The sequence below is a fragment of the Trachymyrmex cornetzi genome, unplaced genomic scaffold (genome assembly GCF_001594075.2).
Source record: "Trachymyrmex cornetzi isolate Tcor2-1 unplaced genomic scaffold, Tcor1.1 scaffold83, whole genome shotgun sequence".
Lineage (NCBI taxonomy): Eukaryota > Metazoa > Arthropoda > Insecta > Hymenoptera > Formicidae > Trachymyrmex > Trachymyrmex cornetzi.
The window spans coordinates 1126999-1151536 of NW_017300169.1; the positions used below are offsets into that span (position 1 = coordinate 1126999).

Consider the following 24538-nt stretch of genomic DNA (forward strand, 5'->3'; position numbering starts at 1 on the left):
TAGTTTATAGAACATTTAAATAGGTGCAAACTATCCTTAAGAATGTCAAAGTAGTATCAAAATTTCGACTCGGGTACAATATATCTTGCTAAATTTTTAGATATATACGTCAGGAAAATTGTTTTTTCCATATACATATAAAATCAGTTCTTATTTTTACAAATCTCTAGATAGGACTTTACGTGCTATTTTTATAAATTTTATTAATCTCGCTTATTTAAGTAACTCGATATAGCTTTAACATAAATATATCATCATCGTCCGCATCTGTCCTCCCATTTTCTTTTTCTTCTCCGACCCGTAGGGGGGAAATCCCTTACGTCAGGAAGCGCTTACCGAAATTTCCACTCGTCCAGGGGCACGAGAGCGGCGCGGTCGCGCTTTTGTCTTTAATAATGCTTCAGCAGCGGCGTTATCTCTTACTTTTAGAACGGGCGAGCGGCTGAGCGCGGGCGTCCGGAGAGTCGGTCCATTAATTAGGCGGGCCGCATTAAGCCGAGCATTAATATACTCCGCTGGCTGTTTTGTTTTATCCCGCAGGAAGGACGTAACCTACCCCGGAGGCTGACGGCGGGGGCGGCTGGGAGTCGGTGGCAGGGAAACGGGGCAGGGGACGAAGGGAATTATCCCGATGCGGGGGCAACCTGCTAATCCGACCTGCCACGCAACGCCAAGCCGCCGCCTTATCCCGGGGGGCTGTTTAAATTCCGTAAATCGCCCGCGAGAGCGTCTCCCGGGTGCCGACGGTGCGCGTTGCCGACGGTGAATGGTCGCTCTCGAGAAATTAGGAAGATAAGATTCGAACCGCGTGCCGTTAGTTACGTGCGAAACACGGGATGCCATCAACAGAATTCTTCTCTTCAAGAAAATCCATCAAGAAAATTCATCGCTCGTTTGACGATGAGCGTGTCATAGCGAGATTGAAATAATTAAGCATACAGTTATATAATGAATGTTATTTATGTGATAATTAGCGTTGGATTAATTTATTGATGTTTTACTTTGTAAATAATCTCTACAGGTTTATTCTGATATAAATTGAAGACAATAATGATAATAATCATGGAAACTTGGTATATTTAACGTTCGTTATCGATTTGTGAGATTAAATCTCAGACCGTGTTTAGCAGAAAAAGCTTTGCAATTGTTTAAAAAATTCTTTAATATGGTTAGTTTTATTCTTATAGTTCCTTACTGGATTTAAATGAATCATATTAAAGAATCTTACAATAATTGTTAAGCTGTTTCTTCTACTAACGCAGTTAAATATTTATAACCCTTTGTACACACGATTGGGTCATTCGTGTCTTGTACATTGATTTTCTTCAAAAAACTAGGAAGAGTCGAAAAACTAAGAAATTAGTAGCGACATTTACTATATACAATTCTTTTAAGTACACAACTTAATAAATACTTTTAAAAAATATTAAAGTATATATGTAAGAATTACTTAATAATTTTTATTAAAGTATTTGTTAAAGTGATGAAAATTTACTCGGGACACAAATGAAAAAAATGGGAAATTATCGCTTTTAAGAGTTAAATAAATAAATAAATATAAAATAAATAAATAAATAAGCACACATATATATATATACATAAAAGAACCATCACAGTAATTTCTATTGTTTATCGAGTATAATTTAATTCGTATCTTTGCCATTGTCTCTGCTGAATAATATCGGCGTCAATTTTTGCGTAGAGAGCTATCGTCGTATTTTTCCAGACGATTACCGAGGAGTGTTCCCACACGTGTGTCTGTAACTACTTCAGTGAAGGAGTTCCCATAATGTCGCCCACTCGAAATCGTCGCTTTCATTGCGCCGCGATAACTTCCGCTGCCGTCGCTGCCGGCTCGTTACTTCACATTTAATACGTAAGCGAAAATGCGCGATAGCGGTACAATACGTTGCGAAATCGGCTTAAGTTTATACTTGTGGATCGACTCGTCGGACGCGAGAAATAAGAGCCCCCGGTATAACGACGTAATTTAACGTCCGAAAGGAATATTTCCCACGGAATAAATCTCGCATAACAGCGCCAGTGAAATCCTCGTTTACCCGGCGTTCAACCCTTGCTAATGGGGGTAATTTAAGGGATGTTTTAAGCGCCCCCGGGTCACACGTGAGCCGCACAAAAAGTTCGCGTATTACGACCGTGGCTGCCGTAATCACGCATTAGCATTCCGAACGGCCGGAGCCGCCATGATATTCCGGATACGCTGAGAACGGCGCACTTAAACTTCCGTTCCGAAGAGGGAAATCGACTTGTAGCGTTTTAAATTTTCTTCGTAATACGACGAAATTGTGCGTAGAATGCGAAATATTTCACCTTCTCTATAGTACAGTACGAAATTTATTTTATTTTAGATAATATCCAATTTTAAAAAAGAAGACTCTAGTTTCACTATTTCTTTTTTCTCCTTTAAAATATCTACACTTATTACGTATTACTATACACGGAATTAAGAACAATTTTGCTGAAGTATCTAAAAATTTAGATACAGATTTGAAAATATTTTATTGGATCATGAAATAATTAATGCAATGAGCAATGTTGCACAAAGTTTTGACATTCTTGCAATTCATTTAAGCGTCCTACATAATTACTTTGGTTGTCCAACAAAATTATTTTCAAATCTATATCTAGCTAAATTTTTAAATATTTCAGCAAATCCGTCTTTTCCGTATATGCTTATATTTTTCTTCTTTTTTCTGTAATGATGTAACGTGATGTAGATAATTATATCATCTCATTGATAATGAAGATATAACCCAAATATTAACTAACAGCAATATAATCGTTAGTTATAATTTCCCATTCAACAATATAACTTACATGTTATATAACTGTAATATGTTACATATGTGTTGTATAGTCATATTATTGTGGAAAATTATAAGTAACAGTTATATTATTGATGTTTGCTGGGAGTACTAATTTTTCTAATTATAATTATCAAACTGTTATTAAGAAATACTCTTACACTTTTAACATGTTTTGCTGAAAAACGATACAAAATGAAGATTGTGAGTAACACGAATGTAAAAATTTGCACAATTTACCCTTTACGTGATCTATCTCTCGGATCTTTCGTTCGCCGTTCACATAAATTGTACTATCATATCTCCCACTTGGCGTTTATTCCTTACGATGTACGAACGGCGAATACCGTTTGAAACAATGTAATGGCACTTGAACGAAAATTGTTTTCATTCTTACCGTAACGACGCGCTTCCCTTAAGCCGTCATCGCGCACGAAATCTCCGTTCTCCCGCTTGAACCTCCCCGACACCCCCAACCGCCATCCAGGAAGAAAAGGCAGTACCGTGAAACGGGCCGTTTAACAAGCTCTTTCGCGCCGATAAACGCGCCCGACGCGTCTCCATTCTCTCCCCCCTTCCCCCATTTTCCGCCTTTACCCCCTCGCAACTCTCTTTCCCATTCGCCGTGTTCTCTCGCCAGACCACGGCTAATGAAATTCTGGTCAGGTCGCGGAATTCTTTCGTCAGGTGGTGATGCCACCTAACTCCCCGCTGCGTTGTCGGCTCTTGTATTTATCTTTTTTTTTTCCCGGTCCCCATCTCTCTTCCTTCCACCCCCTCGCCGGTTTCTGTCTCTACGGTATGGGAGCTTGCAGTCTCCTGACAGCGGTACGGTGAGGACGGCGGACGAAAAGGGGGATTAGGGGACGAAGGGGACAACGGGGGTTGCGTGCGTCCTGGCGCGGAGGGTCGGTGGCTGAAATGGGGTGGTGTGCAGTCAGATTACGCTAAGCTATGCCCGTACGTGCTCGCATGGAAGTTCTACCCCTCACCGGGTTTGCCACCCGGCCTGGGAAAATGTATTTATTGTTGTTTGTCCAGCGTTCTGTATATAGCCGTCGGTAGCGCGAGCGAGATGGGAGTAGGCAGGGGACAGTGGACCGCGGGGTTTTGCTCGAGGTTGAGGTTGAAAAAAAATTGCCCGGGGACGGCCACGACGACGCGGAGTATAAATTCCAGCGACGCTCGCACCTCCGCTCGCGCCGCTCCGGTCCATCCGCTCTCACGGAGCCGCTTTACTCCTTTTTGGGTTTTTCGATCCGCAAAGCGGACGCGTAAATAAACTGGATGACCACCCCGAAGAGATACCGACGCCCCGACGCTACGCGGAAATGTCTGCGATAGAAGACCACGTCGCGCAGTGCGAGACATGTACAATCTCGGAGAAAAGAAAAATTCTATTTAATATACGAAACAATTCTGCGTTCTCTATATTTTAATTTTATTTCGTAATTAAAGCACTTTGCAGAAATGTACACATTTGCCATGAAAAATTTAAAGAAAACCTCAAACGCAAGTGTAAAGTGAGTATTTTTTTCGAGAATCGAGTTCGAAGATTACATTTTGAACTAATCAGATTAAAGGAAGAATTCATTTCTTCTCTTTTTCAATGATATCGCTCCCTTACTTCGAAAGATAGAAACTCAAGAAATTAAGTTTTCAGAAAAGGGGAAAAATTATTTTTCAACTCGATAGAAAATTATCGAGTCAAATAATACCGACAAATAGAATATATTTTTAACAAGATCAAATTTTTGTCATTTTCGTTTTACAACCCAATTACTTAGAAAACCAATCTTTATTAAGTTGTGACAATTTTGATATATTTTTTTAAACCATTCTTTAAGTTGTGATAATTTTGATGATTTTTTATAATTTTAAGGGAGTTCACTTTTGATGATTGATGATAGAGTTTACCTAATTCATTCATGATAACAACTCGAAAATCATGTTTTTTAATTGTATTAGTTTTGTAGTAAGAGATGGAAAAATACTTTAGCATTCCTTCTTAGCACTTGAAATCAAAATAGTGTGTCGAATGTGTATTTTGATAGTCGTTGCTCATGACGATCACTTATTTCACTAATAATAGGGATTGAGAACTATCGCTATCATTCGATCCTCTTCTGAACTGATACTGCTGACCGTGGCGACGACAAAGGGTCCGTAACTACTCCGGAAACTTTTATCTTGCAGGATTAATGGACGGATTAAAGTATTTGTGGCGGGATGCGGGCTGATTGGGGTAAATCGTAAAGGGATTAGAACTTGATTGGCTAATTTGTAAGTGTCCCCGGCAGCCGGCGCCAACTTAACGATCGATCGGCCTCCTACCACATACGTGCCCGGTGATACTCGCTCAATGGAAGGTATGGGCGAATTGTCCCTCTTAGGCGTAATAATCACGAAATAAATGGATTGTATTCCGCGTATGCATACGATATTAATTCGGAATGTATCGGCCGCTTGTTTGGTGTTGGTTCCGAGGCACGTGATTTTAGTCGGAAGCTGGCACTCGGATCATCCCACCCCCTTGACAGACCTAGAGGCAACTTAATGTGCGGCCGGTGCAGGCTGCTAGACTGATTTACATCGCGTCCCTTTACCGGACGCAGTAAGCACTGGCCGGCGGGAAGCTGCGGTCAGCTGAGAAACGTAGCCTGTGATCAGTCTCGTGCCGTTCCACATCGAGCGAAACCGACGGTAACTAATCTAGTCTCTCATTTGCACATGCATGCTCGATATATGTTAGTGGTATCTCTGCCTGTTACGGCCGGTCGCGCAACAGACGAGGAACCAATCAGTGACATTAATTGGAGGAAACTCGGCGGAAGGAGTAAGATCTATTTGCGAAAAGGAAGACATGGTTCGCCATGAAAACAAAGTCGAGGAATTTTATTTTTTTCGCGGTAGACCCCAGTAAACACCAATTATCAATAACATGACTGTTATAATTTTCCATTCAACGATATAATTTCTAATATAACAAGTAACAATTAAAACACATAACAGTTATATTGTTGAATGGAAAATTATAATTAACAGTTATGTTACTGCTAGTGTTTGCTGGGATATTTCTATATGAAAAGAACAATTTTGCTAAAGCATCAAAAAATTTAGATATGAAATGCAGATTTGAAAATAATTTTGTTGGATTATAAAATAATTATGTAGGACACATTCAAATGATGATTAGTATTAAAAAGTTTTGACATTCTAGTAATCACTTGATCCGATAAAATTATTTTCAAATTTGTATCTACTTAAATTTTTAGATTAACAATATTAAGTGAAATAAACCAAGAAGCATTTAAACACAAATAAGAAAGAATGCCATGTTTAGTCAAATCAGCGTTTGGTGCGTAATAATATTTATATGTAAATACAAATTTTTAGATTCTTCAGCAAAATCGTTTTTTTTTTGTGTAGAAAAACGCGCGTTGTAGTTAAAAAAATACGACACGACTCGTCGCGTAACTTAGGAGGGCGGACGGGGGTGGAAGAGTAAGCGACAAAACCCTCGGCAGGGAGGAGATACAGGGAGGAGAGGATGCATCGACGCATTAGTTTAACAACCAGACTCCCGTGTCGTTTGTACCCGGCTGCTCTCGACCCTCGTTTCGCCTGGTTCTGATCGACGTTTCGAAATATTTTCCGACTGGCGGACACGTCCAGACGCTGCGCTTCCTGTCTCCTTACAATTCCAGCAGACAGGTTCCTACGGCGAAACGCGCCCGGGGACAAAACCGTCCCGCGATGATGGACTCGCCCGAAGATAAGGGGGTATTCATGACGAAGACAAAACGTGGCCGTAACCGCGTAGTTATACAGCGTCGCCAGAGCCTGTGTCCCTCCTCCCCTAACGGCGGCCGGTTTGTCGTTCGCGAGACAATAAACGAAAACTTTTATTATTAATGTTTCACTGCAAGATAACGCGCGTGGCGATCCCGTCGCTGTAACAGAAACGCGCCGGCGATTCTGTTGCGGTGTCCGCGTATCGCTCGCGTTGTTGCTCGCCGACGATTCTTCATCCGCACGCTGCTCTCCTCTTCCGTTCTTAACCTTCGGATGATACCGAAATCATTTCAATTCGCAGGTAGCCGTTATACTAAAAGCGAATAACTGTAAGCGTAGGAATGCTAATTAAATCATTATTAAATTTATTCTAGCTGAGAGAGAGGGAGAAAGAGAGAGGAACATTCCTCGAATTGTTTGGCATTGCGGGGATAAATTCCGCGCTTTGTACAAATTTCGGCGAAGGCGGCGTGGGCGTCTGATGCGGCACGTGAGATTAACTCGGGTTCTCTATTCTAGTTGAGGCTTGATCACAAGTAACTCATTCGAGGCGGTCTGTCCGCAGTAAGACGAAGGTCCGGACACTTGGGACATATTCTTGGTCGTTGCACGTGAGTTAGAGCCGCTCCGGAAATCGTAGCCGTTAACGGCTAACGTAAATAACACAGAAGCGGTTCATGCCACGGTCAAAAGGGTCCACGTTTCTCGAGCGATCTCTTCCCATTTTCCGTTTTCTGACGCCCGATTCGAATTTTGCAAAATGGAATGATTATTTTAAATTATTATTCGCGGTTAATTATTTATTAACTTAAAATGATGCATAATAATACAAATTTAAATTAAAATAAGCGTTTTACTGTATTAGAAATGATGTTACAAGCGACGTCTAATTAACCTTTCGTCTGCAATCTGAATCTTTTCTGGTACAAGCGAAATTTCACTCTCAAATTTCATCTTCATTTTTGTTCAAATTTCAAATTTATTAAATAAAGGTTTTAACATTTGAGTAAAAAAAACTGTTTAGTAATATAAGAGATGTTGAAAAGTAACTCTGAAATTTTTTGAAAACTTAAAACAATAAAAAAAACTTCGGCTGGATAAAAAAGACCCAAATTAGCAGACGAAGGGAGTAAAAATCTGATTACACACACAGACAGAAGGATAACAATAAATTAAAATACAAACATTAGATTAATGTGTGAATAACACAACTAAAACGCCTTTTCGATCTGAGCTAGATTTTGGTGCTTAATAATATTTCAGTATGAATTTGTACATATTCGATTCTGTAAAAATGTAAATTATTTTTTAATGATTCATGTTAAATAGAGAGTGATACATCACTGTTAGATATGAAAGAAGCAATGGTCACCCAATCCCTTGAGTTTATTTTGTTATTTTTTACATATGTGTCAAAATGTGAATCAATCCATTTCTATGATTAATTTTAAAGTCAATATTTTAACATATACACCTACAAGAAAACACGTGCAAGTATCCTTCTTCGATTTTGATGAGCTTTTAATATGTTGTTTTGAGACGAAAATAAAGAACACGTATTTTTTTATACGTGTATCTTTAGGAAACGAAAATATCCTTTTTTGGAGAAAATTGTTTTTTTTTTCTTTTAAAATGAATATCGTTGAAAGTATAAGAGATAGAAGAAAGTGTTTGAAATAAAAATCAAATAGTTTCAAGAGTATTTTAGAATAATAATTTTTAAACAATTTGTTTAAATAAAACATTTTTATATATAAAAAATAAAAATTAAAGAATTTCTTTCAAATTATAATTATTGAACTCTTAAAACCATTCAATTCTTAAAATCATTCAATTGGTACTTTAAACATTTTTTCTATTTTTTATACTTTCGACGATAGTCACTTAAAAAAAAAACCGGTTTCCTTCTAAGCGATATTTTATCCCCTAAAAGTGCGACTGGGTATGTTTAAAAAATGTGTCTCTTATTTTTGTCTACAAAATAATGTATTAAAGGCTTACCATAATTGGACTTGTTAGTAAATAATAAGTTAAATTTAAATCAATTTAATACATTTCTTGAATTAAATGTTTCTAACTCCATTATTTTAGTTAAATTATCGACATATTGGAGTAGATAGCATGACAACGCATAGAAATGATTAAAACCAATTCAAATTGGACATAGTTTGACGTTATAAATATAACAGTGTATGGTAACAGTATATAGTACTTATACCGACAATTTCAATTTATTTATCTTGCTGAGAATTAATAATATTAAAAGAAAACGCTTGATCGATAGTGAACCTTGTCTTACCGTGCTATCGATCTTAGTCTTTATTGCGAAAAATCGAGTTTCGAACAAGTTAACAGTAAGCGATCGACATAAAGGGCAAAGATTATGGAGAGAAGGAAGGGAGAGAAAGAGAGAGATAGAGAGAGAGAGAGAGAAAGAGAGCAGGACGTTAGCTATTCTTCGCAGTCGCTGTCTACGTGTTTCGACAGCGACCAGTCAGGACGTGGTCGCTCGCGAACGAGAACACTTAATCCGAGTGGTGCTCGATTAAACCGGTGACAGGGAACGTCAGGCCGCTGCCGTGCACCGTGATATATCGCTGCTCGGGAGAAGAGTCCGTAAAAGCACGAAGAGCAAAGGGAGGAATTTATGTGCATCCACGGTCTTACGGAGAAAGCGACGAGTGTTACAGCGTCCCGGATTGAACTTGTTGATTCTGGAAAGAACGACTTAAGATAACATTCGAATTACTTCAATTTAGGAAGATTTTCTTGAATTCATTTAATCTAAAGACTTTCTTAAATTAGAGTATGTCGCGAAGAAACTTCGTCTCGATGGCAAAGAGTCAGTGTATTCGTAAGTATAAACGCATAAAAATTTTCTATCGTGTTAATTATATGGAAATTCTGTATACAATAATGATATTAATTAGTCGTTAATAATGCGGTCGAAATTACCAATGGTTACTTCGATCAATCCGTCCGTCTCTGTCCCACACGAAGCAAAATACATCGCAGGGCACACAGGGGTAGGAGGACAGGCGAGGATAGAATAGCTAGGAGATAGTCTGCGAGCCAGCCGATAGCGGCAAATGACCATTGCTGACATCACATCGTCCTAGTATACTCCCCGATAATTATGTACACGTTTACACGCGGCTACCCAGCAGGCCGCTGCTTGGTCAGCCTTTGCTTAGGATCTTGATGACCAGTCCTTTTGTTAGTCTCAGTAGGGACTAAGTGAATACAAGAAATATGCGGGGAGGGAGTGAAACGATACATCACAGGATACAAGATAAACTTTCATCTCTTCATATCTGAACACAAATTTTTAAGTGATTTTTTCAAGCAAATTTTTAACATGTTTGCAAACTGCGAGTTTATTCATTACAGATTTATTGGAGTTCGAATTACTGATTTCAGAAAGGATATCTTATTTTAAAATTATTATTTTTTTCGATATAAAAAAGATACATTATAATGTAAATGCAATTGCGCGTAAAAATATTTTATTATCATTCTACTTACATGTAAATCAGTAATTAAATCGAGGTCTTTTTTATATGAATATCCATTGTAAAAAAAAGCATGGTTCATAAGGAAATTACATTGTTGTTTTTGACAATTTTGAAATAAAGCACTTTTTGAAATAAGTGGTTCAATGACTACATTTAATTTTTAGTAAGATTTTACTGAATTCTATGTCGGAAATTCTTTCACTTTCCGGAGCTGACAATGAGTCTATTGAACCCACTCCATTATAAATCTCTTTATCATAAAAATGTCAAACAATTTAATTTTCTTTATGCTATTCTCTTATTAAAATATATCGAGTTATTGTTAGTATTTGTTTTCTTTTATATAAGTTATGTTATTTTGATTCCTTGAAATTATTTAGTGCCTTTTAACTCATAATAGGAAAACATACCTATTTATATTGTGACGCTAAAACTAATAATAAAAAACTTTAATGGATCCTTGGAACCATTAAAGTTTTTTTATTATTAGTTTTAGAAGTTTCAAAATTTTTTTAATGTAAAAAATTGCAACACTTGAACTTATGAATAAAGTTGTAAAAAATAAGATTGTGAAATATAAAATTCTAAACAATGTTAAATACAGTATCTTTAGAGACCGTAACGTGAAAACACGACAAATCAGAAATAAAGGGTCTAAACAGTAATAAAATTCTACATCATTATGCTGTTTAAAAATTAGGAAAACGTTCTAGGATCCATATATTTTAATTACAAGTTAATTCACATAAATTAAATAGATTTTATAAATCCAGCGTCACAGTAACTGTGGTACAGACTTTGATTTCGAAGAGTTAAACAAGACCTACAAAGCCGCTGCTTCGCGTATGCTTCTTATCGATAAACGCCACCGCGAAATATCACGTTCGAAGAAGATCAACGACGGAACCTCCGCCGTTGCAAGCGGATGAGTCGCTATCCGAGAAAGTCAGGTCAGCGGAGTTATTGTTTTCGCGACGAATGCACATAAAATAATAGAACCTCGAAAGTGCGGCAGAGCGCGGGAGAGGGCGGAAAAAAAATATCGCGCGTAATACGAGCGACAGCGCCATAGGGGTTCCGCACACTTCACGTATGGCGGCCGAGGAACTATTGTCGACGGACACCGCGTCTCGCGCCGGCGGCGGTGGGCAAAAGATACGCCCGTTCCCGGGGCACTTCGGATTTATCGCAAGTTTAACATTACACAGAAGTTGGAAACGGCGCGAGGGATTGTGCCGGATATTTATACGGTTTGAATGCACGCACGAGGATCACTCTAATGGTTTTATTATACTGATACCCGCGGGATTTCTTGGTGGACGCATTCGCACCCGCATGATTTCCGCGGTTTCTCGTTTCGAGGTATCGCAAGTCCTCCTCTCCTCCAGGAGAGAGACATGAGGAAGATCAGATATAAAAATTCCGTGACGGCACGGTTATACACAGTGTGACGGGATGGTGCCTTTGTCTCGGCGAAAAATTTAACTTGAATTACCGAAATTTAATTTACAAAATGCAACGACAGCACCAAAATGAAACATTTTTTTTTAATGTGCTAGTTGCAGATCACGTTTTATCACTGGAAAAAAAAGTTGGTACTTTTATTCTTGTGTACGACCCGAGTACTATTATTCTCACGCACTTCGGTGGACACCCTGTATAAACTATGAAGCGAACCGTGGCGGAGCGGATGATGTGGCTCCGAAATGTGGCTTCGACGCATCTTTTCTATCGGCGAGGACGATTTATCATCCCGAACGTTCCATAGGAATATTGAATACGACAAGATAATCTCTCGACACCCCTCCCTCCCCCCCCGCCGCCGAAAGCTGTTATACCGTCGTGACGTGGCCTCCAGTTTTTGCCCCGCGGAGCGCAAACATCCCTTTCTTCGCCGTGACGCACGTGACAGTGACAGCATTCACTGTCATGGCGTTATCAGCCTGCGTTGCGAGCCGGTTTGATCGGCACGCAAAAAGGGTTAAACAACCGTTTCAAATGACGCTGCACGATAAACAACACTGGCACCGTAATTTATGATTACAAATGTGAATTAGAGTCTCTTTCATCAGTCTCCCGTTAAGTTAATTAATGATTAAATCGGTCATCACACGATTGCCAACACGAGAACTAAATACAGTTTGTCTCAGTTGAGAAAGAGAGAAAACATGTTCTGATACATTGAACTATTATTGGCACTTTTGCGAGTTAGGCATTTTGTTACTTTCTGATTAACTTGTGGTTAGATCTGATGACAATGTAAAAATTGTATTTCTCTAGTTATGATTTATCACTAAACTGATGGTTTTGGATACTGAAAGGATTTACTGAAATATCTATGAAAAATTTAGCTAGATACAGATCTTAAAATAATTTTATTTGACTGTCGGAATATGTAATTATGTAGAACGCTCAAACTGATTATTAAAATGTCAAAACTGTTTGCAACATTGTTCATCACGCTTGATATTCCTATATCAGAGATACTTGTAGCAACAAGAAGTACAAACAAAATGAATTCTTATTATATGCATCAAAATTCTGATTATCGTAATTGAATTTCTGGTTATCTCGACTGAATGTTTGATAGATTTAACTACGAGCGTCTGCTTTGTGCTTTTCTATTGAACCTACCAGAATTCCAATTAATGGGGCAAGATTTTTTTTCCAGTTTACGGCCGGATTTCCTGGCATTGCCCTACGGTGTTTATCGAACAGTTTGCGTCGTAGGATCGTGACGAACAAGTTTACATTAGCTCTTCCGAACGATAAGCCCGTCTATATTAAGGCAACACCGTTCCCAGCTTTGTTGGTTGCGTCGTTAGCTTTATCGTGCAAAGCTACCGTCAATGTTAGCAAGAACGCCAATCCTCCTGCAGTTGCGATAGAAAGGTAATCACAACTCGTAAACTTCTTTCGTAACGTTCTCGTTGGTATAAGTATTTTAATTTTTCGCTCAATTGGATTATTGAATTTTAGAGATTCAAGCTGTATGGAGATCTCCTCGTGGCTTGAAAATATTTGCTGAGGTCTACAGATATGTTTGATTTCCTTTATATGAAATTGATACAAAATTTTTAAAAATTACGCATCGCAAACATTTGAAGAGCCGGCAACGGTGAGTATTTTTCGATGTGTTACAACTCTCCCGGCGAGTTACACGGGAAATATTTTCATAACATCCGTTTAATCTCCTATCAGAGCGTATTTTTCAAGTACCACGCGTTTGACAGAGATTTTTAATTGATATCCCGCACTGTGCGGCGCGCACCGTCAAATTTATGAGTTATCAATACTGAAAGCTGGATTTAATATTTTCTACTGGTATCTGTATGTGTATATCATATTTCAAAAACAAAAATACTAATAGAAACTTTAAAGATAAACCGAATAGCATCAGCGAAGGTTTCCTCTCGGGAAAACGAGTTCTCAGATATTAGGAAACATGGCACGAACTTTCATCGCTATCGGTCCTATATCTATAACTTTGCCAAATTTCGCACTCAAAACTGAACAAGAAAGAGAGAGTGAGAGAGAGAGAGGAAGGGAGGGAGATGGAAAGGGTTAGCAGCTTATCTTCCCGAATCACGCGGTCTCCCGATACGCTTTAGACGCTTTTGCCCGGTCAAGATGGTAATCGAGATCTCGCGGCTTAATTATGCGAAGTTCAGTCGACGGATCCGAGCAGTTATGCTAATCCGACCTTATTAATAAGGACTCGAGTCGTAGCACAGAACGGTAGCCCTAACCCTTCGTTAAGACCTTCGATCCCCCTCCATCTTCTTCCCCCGCCGTCCACGCAGCTTGGAATTGCACCCTTTGAATACCCCACCATCACCGGGGTAAGCGAGATTTCTCATATAATCGTTTTATCCCCCGTTTACTTTCGGGGACCTTCCACGACGTGCTTGGGAAAATCAGCACGCCCTGTAACGCTTTTTGGATTAGCGCCAGTCATTCATTAAGAACAGCTTACCTTTTCCGAGTCGACGTATTTTTGTACGAAAATCTGACATTTACCAATGGTATTACGTTGAATTACAAAAGTAATCAATCCAAATTTTGAATTTATTTAAATTTAAAATTAATCTGCATTCGTATAAATGATTATCAAACCTGTTTTATTCTATAGCCTTTTTTTATTATCTTTTTCTGTTTCTTACTCGAATCGTGAGAGTTTTGATGCCTCAATGAAATTGATTTATTGTTAGGTTTTTTACGATGTTTCACGTATCTGCATTGCGGTTTCGGGTCAAAGTTAACCAGCATCGTGACACTACTATCCCCGCGAGTTAAAACGACAGTACGTCAGCTCTGAACAGCAAGATCAATGACCACGCCTATCGCGACCGCATGCGGTACAATGGGAAATCTAACGAGTCCAGTTAGGGAAAATAATAGTTGTCGTCAGCTACGCGCTCGCTTTGTCACTGGACCCGGGCGGACAAAGGCGCCGTCATCGTTTTTGACGGTGCGCCGTCGGCTTTGAATAACCAGGAGCGACACAGGTGTCACGACAAGTGGTTTGCTCTGACAGCCGGTTATCGGTTATCGGTTATCGGCTATCGAGAACTTTCGAACTTACTGGTCCTTGACAAGACGGCGCGTCGAATTTTACCGTTGACGTGCCCGCGAATCGCGATGTCGCCCTCATTTGAAATCTGCGAGGGTTAATCACGATCCTCTGCGAGACGCGACGTGATGAGTACTAAAAGGACGCTAATCGCGCATCATCTTTATCAATCACAAATCAAAACTGGACAGATAGACGACTGTATTGTGATAAACATTTTGAACGACGACCAAAACTTTTTAATAAAGAAATAAAAAACGCATGTCGAATTACTTTGAAATGACATCCTATTCATTTTGCATTACATTACCGCGTTGATAGAAAAGTGACACAAATAAAAAATTATAAGCATTGGGGTCGTAGTGTTTGGACTTTGAAAACTCATGACATAGTTTTAAAGAATATGTGTATATAATTGAATACATACTTATAATTGTAAGTTATTACAGACTTTAATTTACGTTCCCACATTATGTGTAGATCGGCATAGATAGTGTATGTGTGACGGTGTTAAGTATCATTGCGAGTGTCGCAAAAAAATATTTGTCGAGACAATTCCGGGAAGGAAGTATCGCTAATTGTGACAATATACTTGATTCTATCCTATATCCTTTTGCTTTTCTTTTATTTTGCTTTGCTTAAGATTAACTATCCGTTTTAAGCCATAATCATACTACCTTAGACTCTGAGAGTCTAAAAAATGTGAAGATGAAAACGAAACTTTGGAAGCGAATCAATGCAGCCAAACATATCGTACAATAATTATGGTATTAAAATAAATTAATATATAGAAATTCAGAATAAAGTCAAGAATTAAAAATGATTAAGTTTGCAGCAGAATAAAACGATAATATCTATTGTGTTCTCAGAAGCCGTTGATCAACTTCAAATGCGATAATTTATCTTACGCGATGATATAATGGGGAAGATACGATCGAGTGGACATAAGACGCTTCTGCAGTCAACGAGACGCGGATCTGGTTTCACGGCTACCTTCGAGGAGGAATGGATGGCAGAAGGGACGGTTCTGGCGGTTACAGTTAGAGGGACCAAGGGGTTGGGGTGGAGTTAGTTTCCGTGGCATTGACGTTCCACAATACAGCCCCGATGCCGTTGACACCCCTATTTGCAACGACCCCGACGCAATCTCTGCCGTCGCGCGAAACTGCGTACCGAAAAGCGCCAAGGCGGATCTTATTCAGCCTCTTCCGGCCTCTTCACGCGTTTCCGGACGAGTCCGGAAGCCTCCGGCGACGACTCTGTCGTGGGTCTGCCGGAGCATGAATTCTTTTGAATGTCGTGAAAAAAATAATCGCCTCTTTGGTATTAGTTTCATGTTTTATCGTTTTTTTTTGTTTTGTACAGCGAACTACCAGAAAGGTTAGCAATTGATAGAAAACCGATTGCGAAAATATTCTTTTATATTTTTTTTCGAATGAGTGAACATAAAATTATGACAACTTCCTGTGGATTTCCCAGTTTTTCTTTGACTTAGCAATGAAAGGGGAAGGACTTGGGTAGTCACGGTAATAATAGTAGCGATCGATGAGACGTCGTAGATGTAACGAGTATTCGTGGTGTAACCTGACGTATCTTGAAGCTCCCTCTCGATCTATGATCGATCGCGTCTCCTTTGGAGACGCGCTAATGGCTTCGACAAGCGTTACGGTTGTAACTCCAATATCCTACCGTCAGCGGGAACGGGGCTGCGAATTCGTCGCGTAAATTCTATTATCGTGCGGCTTATCGCGAGTATTCGTAGTACAATGGATAATATCGGCGCTTACCGTCCTCGAACGACCGTAAGCGTCGATCGGTGACGTCACTATCAGTTGTTTCCGCCTCACCAGGCACCACTCCATGATATCCCAGCAAGATGGCGTCGGTTCACCAGCGCGATTCACTCGCATATGCACCCAGAGATTTAGTATGTTGCAAAAAATGGGGAGAATGGTAAAGATCTGTCTGCAAGCGGCAACGTGTTCAACGCCCACGCATTGAATACGTTTAATCTTCAAACTAGGGCACTGTTTGTTTTAGGTGATTTTTCAATAAGTGTTTAACTCCCTAATCTTGGACCCGGATATTTTCTTTAATTATTTGTGAAAAATTGTTTATAATGAAAAAATGTTTTCACTGCTATACATTTACGTTCTATATCTATTGCAAAGTAACTTTTAATATGAAACTATTAAAAACATTAGTTTTGATTATTTATTATGATATGAAATCACGTATAATAATTAATAGACAAAAAATAGGCGAAATCGAAGAAAAATCTGAAACCTGGACGACACTAGCTTGAATTATGATTCCTCAAGAGACTGATCTCCAAGTTTCCTCTGCACGAATCTTCCATAGTGTCTACCAAGTGAATCCTATTAGGTCGCATCTGCCCGTTGGGGGATCATTAGTTCCATAGAGCTGCTAAAAGACCATTAGCTGGCGTCCATCTCCCGACGGTGCAAAGCTCGATTCGCGATTTTGCTTATCTCGGGACGGCATGGACGCAGACCATCCAGCTCGGGGATATTTTTGCTGTTGGCCTATCCGGGCGTTATCTTTCACGCCGGTACGTACCGATAATGGTGGCAGTCATTCGCGGATGATACGCCGAGATAGCCCGAGCGATAGGCGAGGACGGAAAATGCGGCGGCGGCGGTCGAAATCCGGCTAATGGTTTCACTGAATCAAACCGGGCGGCTGGCGTTTAACGGGGCAAACAGACAGAAAATGGAGCGCGACCGCATATAAAGAGTCGATGATAACGAAATGATATATGGCGACCGCGCTCCCGCTCGCGCTCCCGCTCGCTCGCTCGCTCGCTCGCTTACTCGTGCGAACGTATTTATGGGGAAGTGAGAACCCAAGCCAAACCCGGACGTTGCCTTGCCCTGCCCGCACTCTGGTCCAGAGGCCCTTTCGCCTCGGCTTCGACGATACACCCTCTATATAATGCAACTTCCACCCCCTCCGTGGCTGGTGGTGATTGATCGGCGTGGAGATACCCAGCGATATTCACCGCGGGATTAAGTGAATGCGCGGCCACTTAATAACCCTTATATTATATAGCCCTCTATCTCTCGAGTCGAGTAAATGCACGCGCTTTCGTTGTGTTTGCCGCTCGGGTGTCATTAGGCGTCGAAGAATACCCGCGCCACTATTCGTTGTAAATGGTGAGTCTGATGGTTTATGATTATTTCGAGATTAGAGAAGTCTGAGGGTCGCTTTAACCTTTAGAGATGGGGATCTGCTTTTCTTGTAGACTTTTTATAATAAATCATTAGTAATATATATAGAAATCAGTAATCAATGACTGCGTGGAAATGGCCGAATTTCATTCTTACGATTTAAAACTTAGCTTATGTTATGATTAATCAATCACTGTGCCTTGTTGCTTTAAGAATTATCATCCCTTTGATTGACTGAAATAATGTACAATTAATGATCTAACATGACTTATTCTGAATGCAAGTTTTTTAAGATTTTTATGATTTCTAATTCTGATTTATTAGTGTGATATGAATGATGATATATGACTTATTGTAGAAAACCCTTTAGTTTTTCTTGAATACGATTTGATTCACCTAGGAAAAAAAATTGTTCATTTGACTAAATTAATTTAGTTTAGTTGTCTTTATTTTTTTCGTTGGAGAATATACCAGAGGGGAAGATTACCTGGTCGTAATGTTGCTGTAGATAACGTGATATGCGATCCTCGATAAGTATCCAGAAAGGAGGATGCTCTAGTTCTGATGCTGCTGATCTGACGTGGCTCGAAGGCCCTTTTAGCGCTCAACTTATGCTAGCAGTGCTTGTGAGGCACAGCACTCGGATCCTTTGCAATAGATTTCGGTAACTGGTGAATGATTGAGCTTGTGAGGCTCAGACTTCGCCTTTGTTACTCCTTGTAACGTAAGCACTTGAGAGTTCTTCTAGACGTGACTTGAAAAACACGAATCCGGGATCGCGCCCGAACATCCGGGCCCTAGTAATAACACTAATGGGCCTTCTATAATAAGCCGCAAGTCAGAAAGTCAGAAGTCTTAACCAAGTCGTTCAAGTTGGCTGTTGGCCAACTTCACCGATTATGACTTAAGATCGCTTAGAACTTCTGACTAATTTATGTATGCTCTAAAAGACAATTATTACGATACAATGATCGTAATCTGAAATTCGATTTAAATTTACCTCCTTCAGTTTATTTCCAGTAGCGGCCATCTTGGACCACCTATTAGGATTATACCCCTACCACCGCAATGCTCTCTCCAGTCCTCCATGGTCTCGGCGCTGAGCTACGCCCAGCGACACTACCTCGTTACTGACATGCACACTAACAATAAAATAAACTTTAAACATTCCGGGGTGTCTCACAACTACCGAATTTCCTCTTAAGGACATATTCTTGAGGTAATTTTGAGACGAAATTCCTAATAAAAAATGTCAAGGCTACAATAGTTTTTGAATTATAATTGGTTAAAGATAGTGTGTAATTCGAAAATTATTATAGCCTCGATATTTTTGTATTAGGATTTTTGTTTTAATTATTTAGAATGTTCAAAAGAATCCAGAAATAATAATAAAGACTCTAAAAGTAAAATGATTTTTACTTATAAGCATTTAAAGTTAGTTTATAATTCAAAAAATTATTGTAGCCTCAACATTTTCGTATTAGAATTTTCGTCTCAAAATTACCTCAAGAATATGTCTTTAAGAGGAAATTCGGTAGTTATGAGACATACTGTATATGTATACTTGAAATTAAATATATAAGTATGTTTGACTTAAATACATACATTCTTCATCGAAAGAAGTAAAGACGAACTTAAAATCAATTGCTAACTCTTTTGATAATTTTTTCTTAGTGCTATATTTTTTTCGTTATTTCGTAATATTTTTGAAATATGACACTGTTTCGGCGCCACTACAGTGGCTTTCTCGTTTTGTAAAGGTTAAAGCACATCAATCCTTTCAAATAGAATGACATAAAATAGATCGTGTATTTTAACCATCGTATCTCAATTAGACACTGACTCGTGAGAACCTTTAATAAGGTTAATGCGACGATTGAAGCGGAAGTTACGTCGGCCCTGTGAGAGAAGGAAATTCGCGGAGAAGCTTAAGAATACCTAATATGTTTTCACTGTCGCGCTGCTTACCGAAGCGTTGCTTAATTATCTTCCCCAAGTAATGGCAGGATAATTCAATAGCGTCGTCTGATAATTATCGATTCCATTAGCTAAATGCGCTATAAAAATCGTTCCTTCTGGCAAGGTTTAATCTGCAATGAGGGTACAAAACGAACATATTAATATGAAGTTTTCTCGGTAATGACTTATATATGTAATAATATTGACATTATGTGTTGGGTGAAAGTTTGTAGTTTTTAATTTATTTTGCCAAAGGATAAAAAATGAAGTGTAGATATATATGAAATATATAATTGCATTTCTTATGTCTCCATTTCTCCTAATTTAATTTTTTCAATTTATTCCTTTTTAAAATTTTTTTAACTTTTTTATCTTTTTCTTAAAATTAGAAAATGATAAGAAATAAGTTAAATCGAGGTTAAAGTTAATCTACATTGGTAGAAATGAACATTAACGTTTTTAAAAATTTTCTATTAAATTAAAAAAAATATCTTGTGACAAAGTATTCGTAAAAGTATTAAACATATAAAAGTACATCCTCTGAATTACGTTTAAAACATCATTCAAACTTCCGGCTAGCTAACCGATGATTAACTTGTAATAATAGGTAGGTTATTGTTTGATTTTATTAATTGATTTAATTAATAAATATTTTACTTATTTAGTTGTATGTATGTATATAAAATTAATTAGTTTGGTTAATATTACAAGATGTTTTTGTGATTTAACGTATATCAATAAAAAAATCCCGATTTTTTTTTTGCTGAGTCCCAATATTCAGATTGATAATAAAATTGAAATTGGCTGATCAAGAGTTGGCCATCCTATATTGAACGTAAGAGAAATAGGTACGGACTCCATTTACTTCGGAGCTGCGGTCTGCGCAAGTAAAGGGCTCAGAATCTTTTATTTCTCGGGAATCGGAATCGCCGCCGGCGAGCGGTAGCGGAACGGGAACGATTGCTTTAATATTCAACGTCCGTAATAGCCGGACATGAGGTTTAGGATTCGTTCAATTATTCAAATCACCGCCTCGTTAGGTCGGTCTAAATCGAGATCTCGGTTATGTCCGGAGGTTGCCGGGGAGGAAATCTAAATTTGCTCGTCGTGCATTTAAATGTTGCATCGGATACATACGAAAGCATAATTTATGTATGTACCAACGAGGCACGGTCACCGATACCTAGTCGATAGTGAACGCCACATTCGTAATCGATCGAAACAATGTTAAAGACGTAACGTGAATAGTTCATTCTCTCCCACTCTTTTCCTTTTTCTCTCTGTCAAGAATATCGTTTTACTAAAGAGAAATTTTTTAAGAAATTAACAGAGAAGATGGGAGATTCGTTCGCGCCGGCGGCGCAAAGCTTTCCTAGAGACTTTAACGCTCGTTGTCGAGCTTTAAATAATGCATGAGCAACCAGTCAAAAAATAAGCGGCCAAGAGAGCCGGAAGGGAGTTCTTTCCTTTCTCCCGTCGGTCGGCACGCCGGAAATGAGAAGGTAGACAAGCAGACGCCATTCATTTCTGATTCAGGCGGAGCATTCGCCGAGATACAAGGCAGGCCAGCTCGATGAACGTAGGATGTAATCGCGCGTAATGTCATAAAAGCTTTCGATTCACGTTGTTTTCGAAGGATGAATATTAATTAAAAATAAATTGTGATATTTAAATATATTTCTGATAATATAGTTGAATTAGACTGTAACTCGGTACAACAAAATTAAACTCTGTTACATATTGCTATGTTAGGTCATCGGGGATACTCGGCGGTGAGTCAGAAGGGTCTTGGTCATTTTCACGTAGGATTGCCTATTAGTGTTTAATCGGTGCTTGATTAAAAATTACAGTTTAAAGCTGCCCCGCGGGAGTTTTCGACCCGACTCGACTGACCAAACCGTAACTGAGTTTCGTACACATCCTCAGGCTGTGCTGGCTAAATTCCTCGAGCAGATAATCACGAGGGAGGTACGTACTTCTATATTCTTGAAGTATGAGAAAGTCTTGCAATCTTCTAATTTCAATTCGTTTTGGCTAAAAATTTTCATAACGATAACGTGTTCAAGTCACGTTGATAATAACATCATTGTACATTAATCATATTTTAAATCTTATGATATAAATAAGAAAAAATATACAAAATTAGGTCCTACACATGCAACTAGCAAGTTAAAAGTATAATTCGATATATTTTCTAATTTTTAAGAATTTGCGAAGTATGTACATTATATCGCTCTCTTACTGTAAAAGTGTATAATTCGCCAAAAAATGTTTTTTAAAAAAGAGAAAAAACTATTTTTTAATTTAATAAAAAAATATTGACTGATCAAATATAATCGGCAAAAAGAAAATACTCTTAGCAACTTGATTAAATGTCATTTTTATTTTATTTTCATTTCACAATTACAAAAACGACCTTTTTGAATTGTGATGATTTTGATTATACCCTATAAAATTATAACAAATATATAATAATAATTCATTAAAGGTAGCTCAACTCGACGCATCACTAGTAGTTTATATTTACCTTGTGTTCGTTTTTATCAAGTATGTAGATTAAGTTTAATCTTGGTTTAATTTACTCTTTATTATTTTCTTATTCTTAGAACTAGAAAAAGATGAAGAGTTAAACTAAAATTAAACTGCGTTGGTAGAAATGAGCACATCAGCTAAAATGATTAAATTTAAAATAAAACAATTTCTTTTTTGAGTATGTGTGTGTGAAAATTATCTTAACTCTACATATTTTCTGTAGAAGTATCTCCTTTTTATTTACAAAAAAAGCGACTCAAAATGTGTCACTCTTGTAGAACGTATTATAATCTCTTTGAAAACTTTAAGACGCAAGTGTTATTTGGCGGACACAGAAGTTAAGTTAATTCATTATTAATGATTGATAGAATAATGTTTATACACCTAATTCATATGTAACTTACAAATCATACTCTTTTAATTGTGCGCATTTTTTAAATAAGATACCGATATCTTATTATATTATGGTTTTCAACCTTGTGATAGTAGTTGATAGATTCTATATGTAAAATACTTGCAGAAGCAGAGGAAATTTAGATTATTAAAGATGACGTTTTTCTCCCTGAAAAGTTCGCGTGACGTGCACGTCAAGAGATGCATCTGGCCGGATTACATTGTTCATTTTCTCACACGCGCGCCCATACGATTAATTGTCGGCGAAACTCCGAACCGTGGGCGCGTAGCTGGCGAGTATTTAGCATAAAATGTAAAATAAGCCGCGGCTCGGGCATAAATTGTATTCCCATTAGGAGGGTAGCGGGGACGCGGGTCGGGTGCATTTGAATACGAGCGGATTAAAAATTAAATATTACCGCGGAAAGGGCCGGCGATTAGAGCGCGCACGGCAGGAATGAAAAACCGTCCGTACTCGAAGGGCGGTGGAAAGGCAAAGGGAGGATGCTGGAACACCGAAAGTTGCGCAAAATAAAGCGGACGGCGCCGTGACTCTTTACAAAAAAAAAAAGAGAGGAAAAAATTAAACGCTCTTTTAATAATTCGCAGCGGAGGCAACGAGGCGTTGTCCCGATTCGACGGTGAATTTTTTGGCAGCTCGTCGACGCTTATTCTCGCAACCGAAATGACAAGACCCTTTATTTCTACGCGTCATATCAGCAGCATTTATAAACTATAACGTTTGCTCTTAATTTAAGATATAACAGTAAGGCTAATTTTTTTTACGAGTGTTACATAAATCTTTTAGAATCGTCCAATGCGAATCTCTCTTCCCTTTCTTTTCCCGAAGTCCAACTAATAAATCCGCGAACGCAAATAATCACAGCTGCAAATCGCCATACGCTTTCTCGTGGCCGTGATATCGCCGCAACTGCCACGCCATAACCATTTTTCACAATTTCTGACGCGGCTGCGGCAATGCGAGCCCGGCAAGTGGCCGTATCTCGCGGAGCTCTCTTTCTTCCGCGGGACATTAAGGCCCGGAGCGGCGCGGGTGAAACGGTTAACTAAGACATCAGTCATAATACGCGAGACAACCGGATGCCGAGGCAGGCGGGGGAGGCGTAAAGGGTCCTCGTAACTTCTCGTTTGCCCAGCTTTTGTTTGTGATGGCCCCGCCAGTCGCGCGGGCGCGAGACGTATCTCTCCAGCGCCCGAAACTACCTTTACGTCTCGACGGGATCCGTACATCAAAGTTTATAGGATAAGAACGAAGCTACTGAAACGAGCGTGGAGATTGCGGCCGTTAAATGTGGCGAATTCCAGCAGTGGGACGCGACTCGTGAATACTCGCGACCGTACACGAACGACGATAAATCACGAGACGATTGTGAAAAAGTAACGCAGGATGAAGTGCGCTTTACTTTAAGAAACTTCTCGTATTTTATGTTAAATATGTAAAGGAAAATACGACGTTCAAGTCGAGTTTTTACCACGTCGAAATTTCTGTTTTAATTACCAAAAATATATTATTGTGTCAGTTTTTTAATTCTTTTAATTGCATATCATTATATCTTAGAAAGTAAATCCAGATAATGCAAGAATAAAATATTATATATAAACACGTTAAGAATTAATATATTCAGTAGCGTGCAAAAGTCTCCAGGTCAATTTTTCATATTTTCTTTTAAAAGTGAAAACTAGAGGATTTTTTACTAATCTATTGTATTGTATTGCATTGTAAATAACGTTTAT

The 24538-nt window shown here is 38.7% G+C and overlaps 1 protein-coding gene across 2 annotated transcripts in view; it reads right to left on the reverse strand.

The window, feature by feature from the left end:
* LOC108768767 (LIM domain only protein 3) overlaps window positions 1–24538 on the reverse strand; it is a 120369-nt gene that overhangs the window by 63250 nt on the left and 32581 nt on the right. The window contains exon 2 of one of the 2 annotated variants that reach the window (XM_018519330.1): window positions 19868–19989. The exons of the other annotated variant lie outside the window; for it this stretch is intronic. The gene's annotated coding sequence lies outside the window, so the exon portion shown is untranslated. The remainder of the gene's footprint in view (window positions 1–19867; window positions 19990–24538) is intronic. 2 annotated transcript variants of the gene reach the window in all.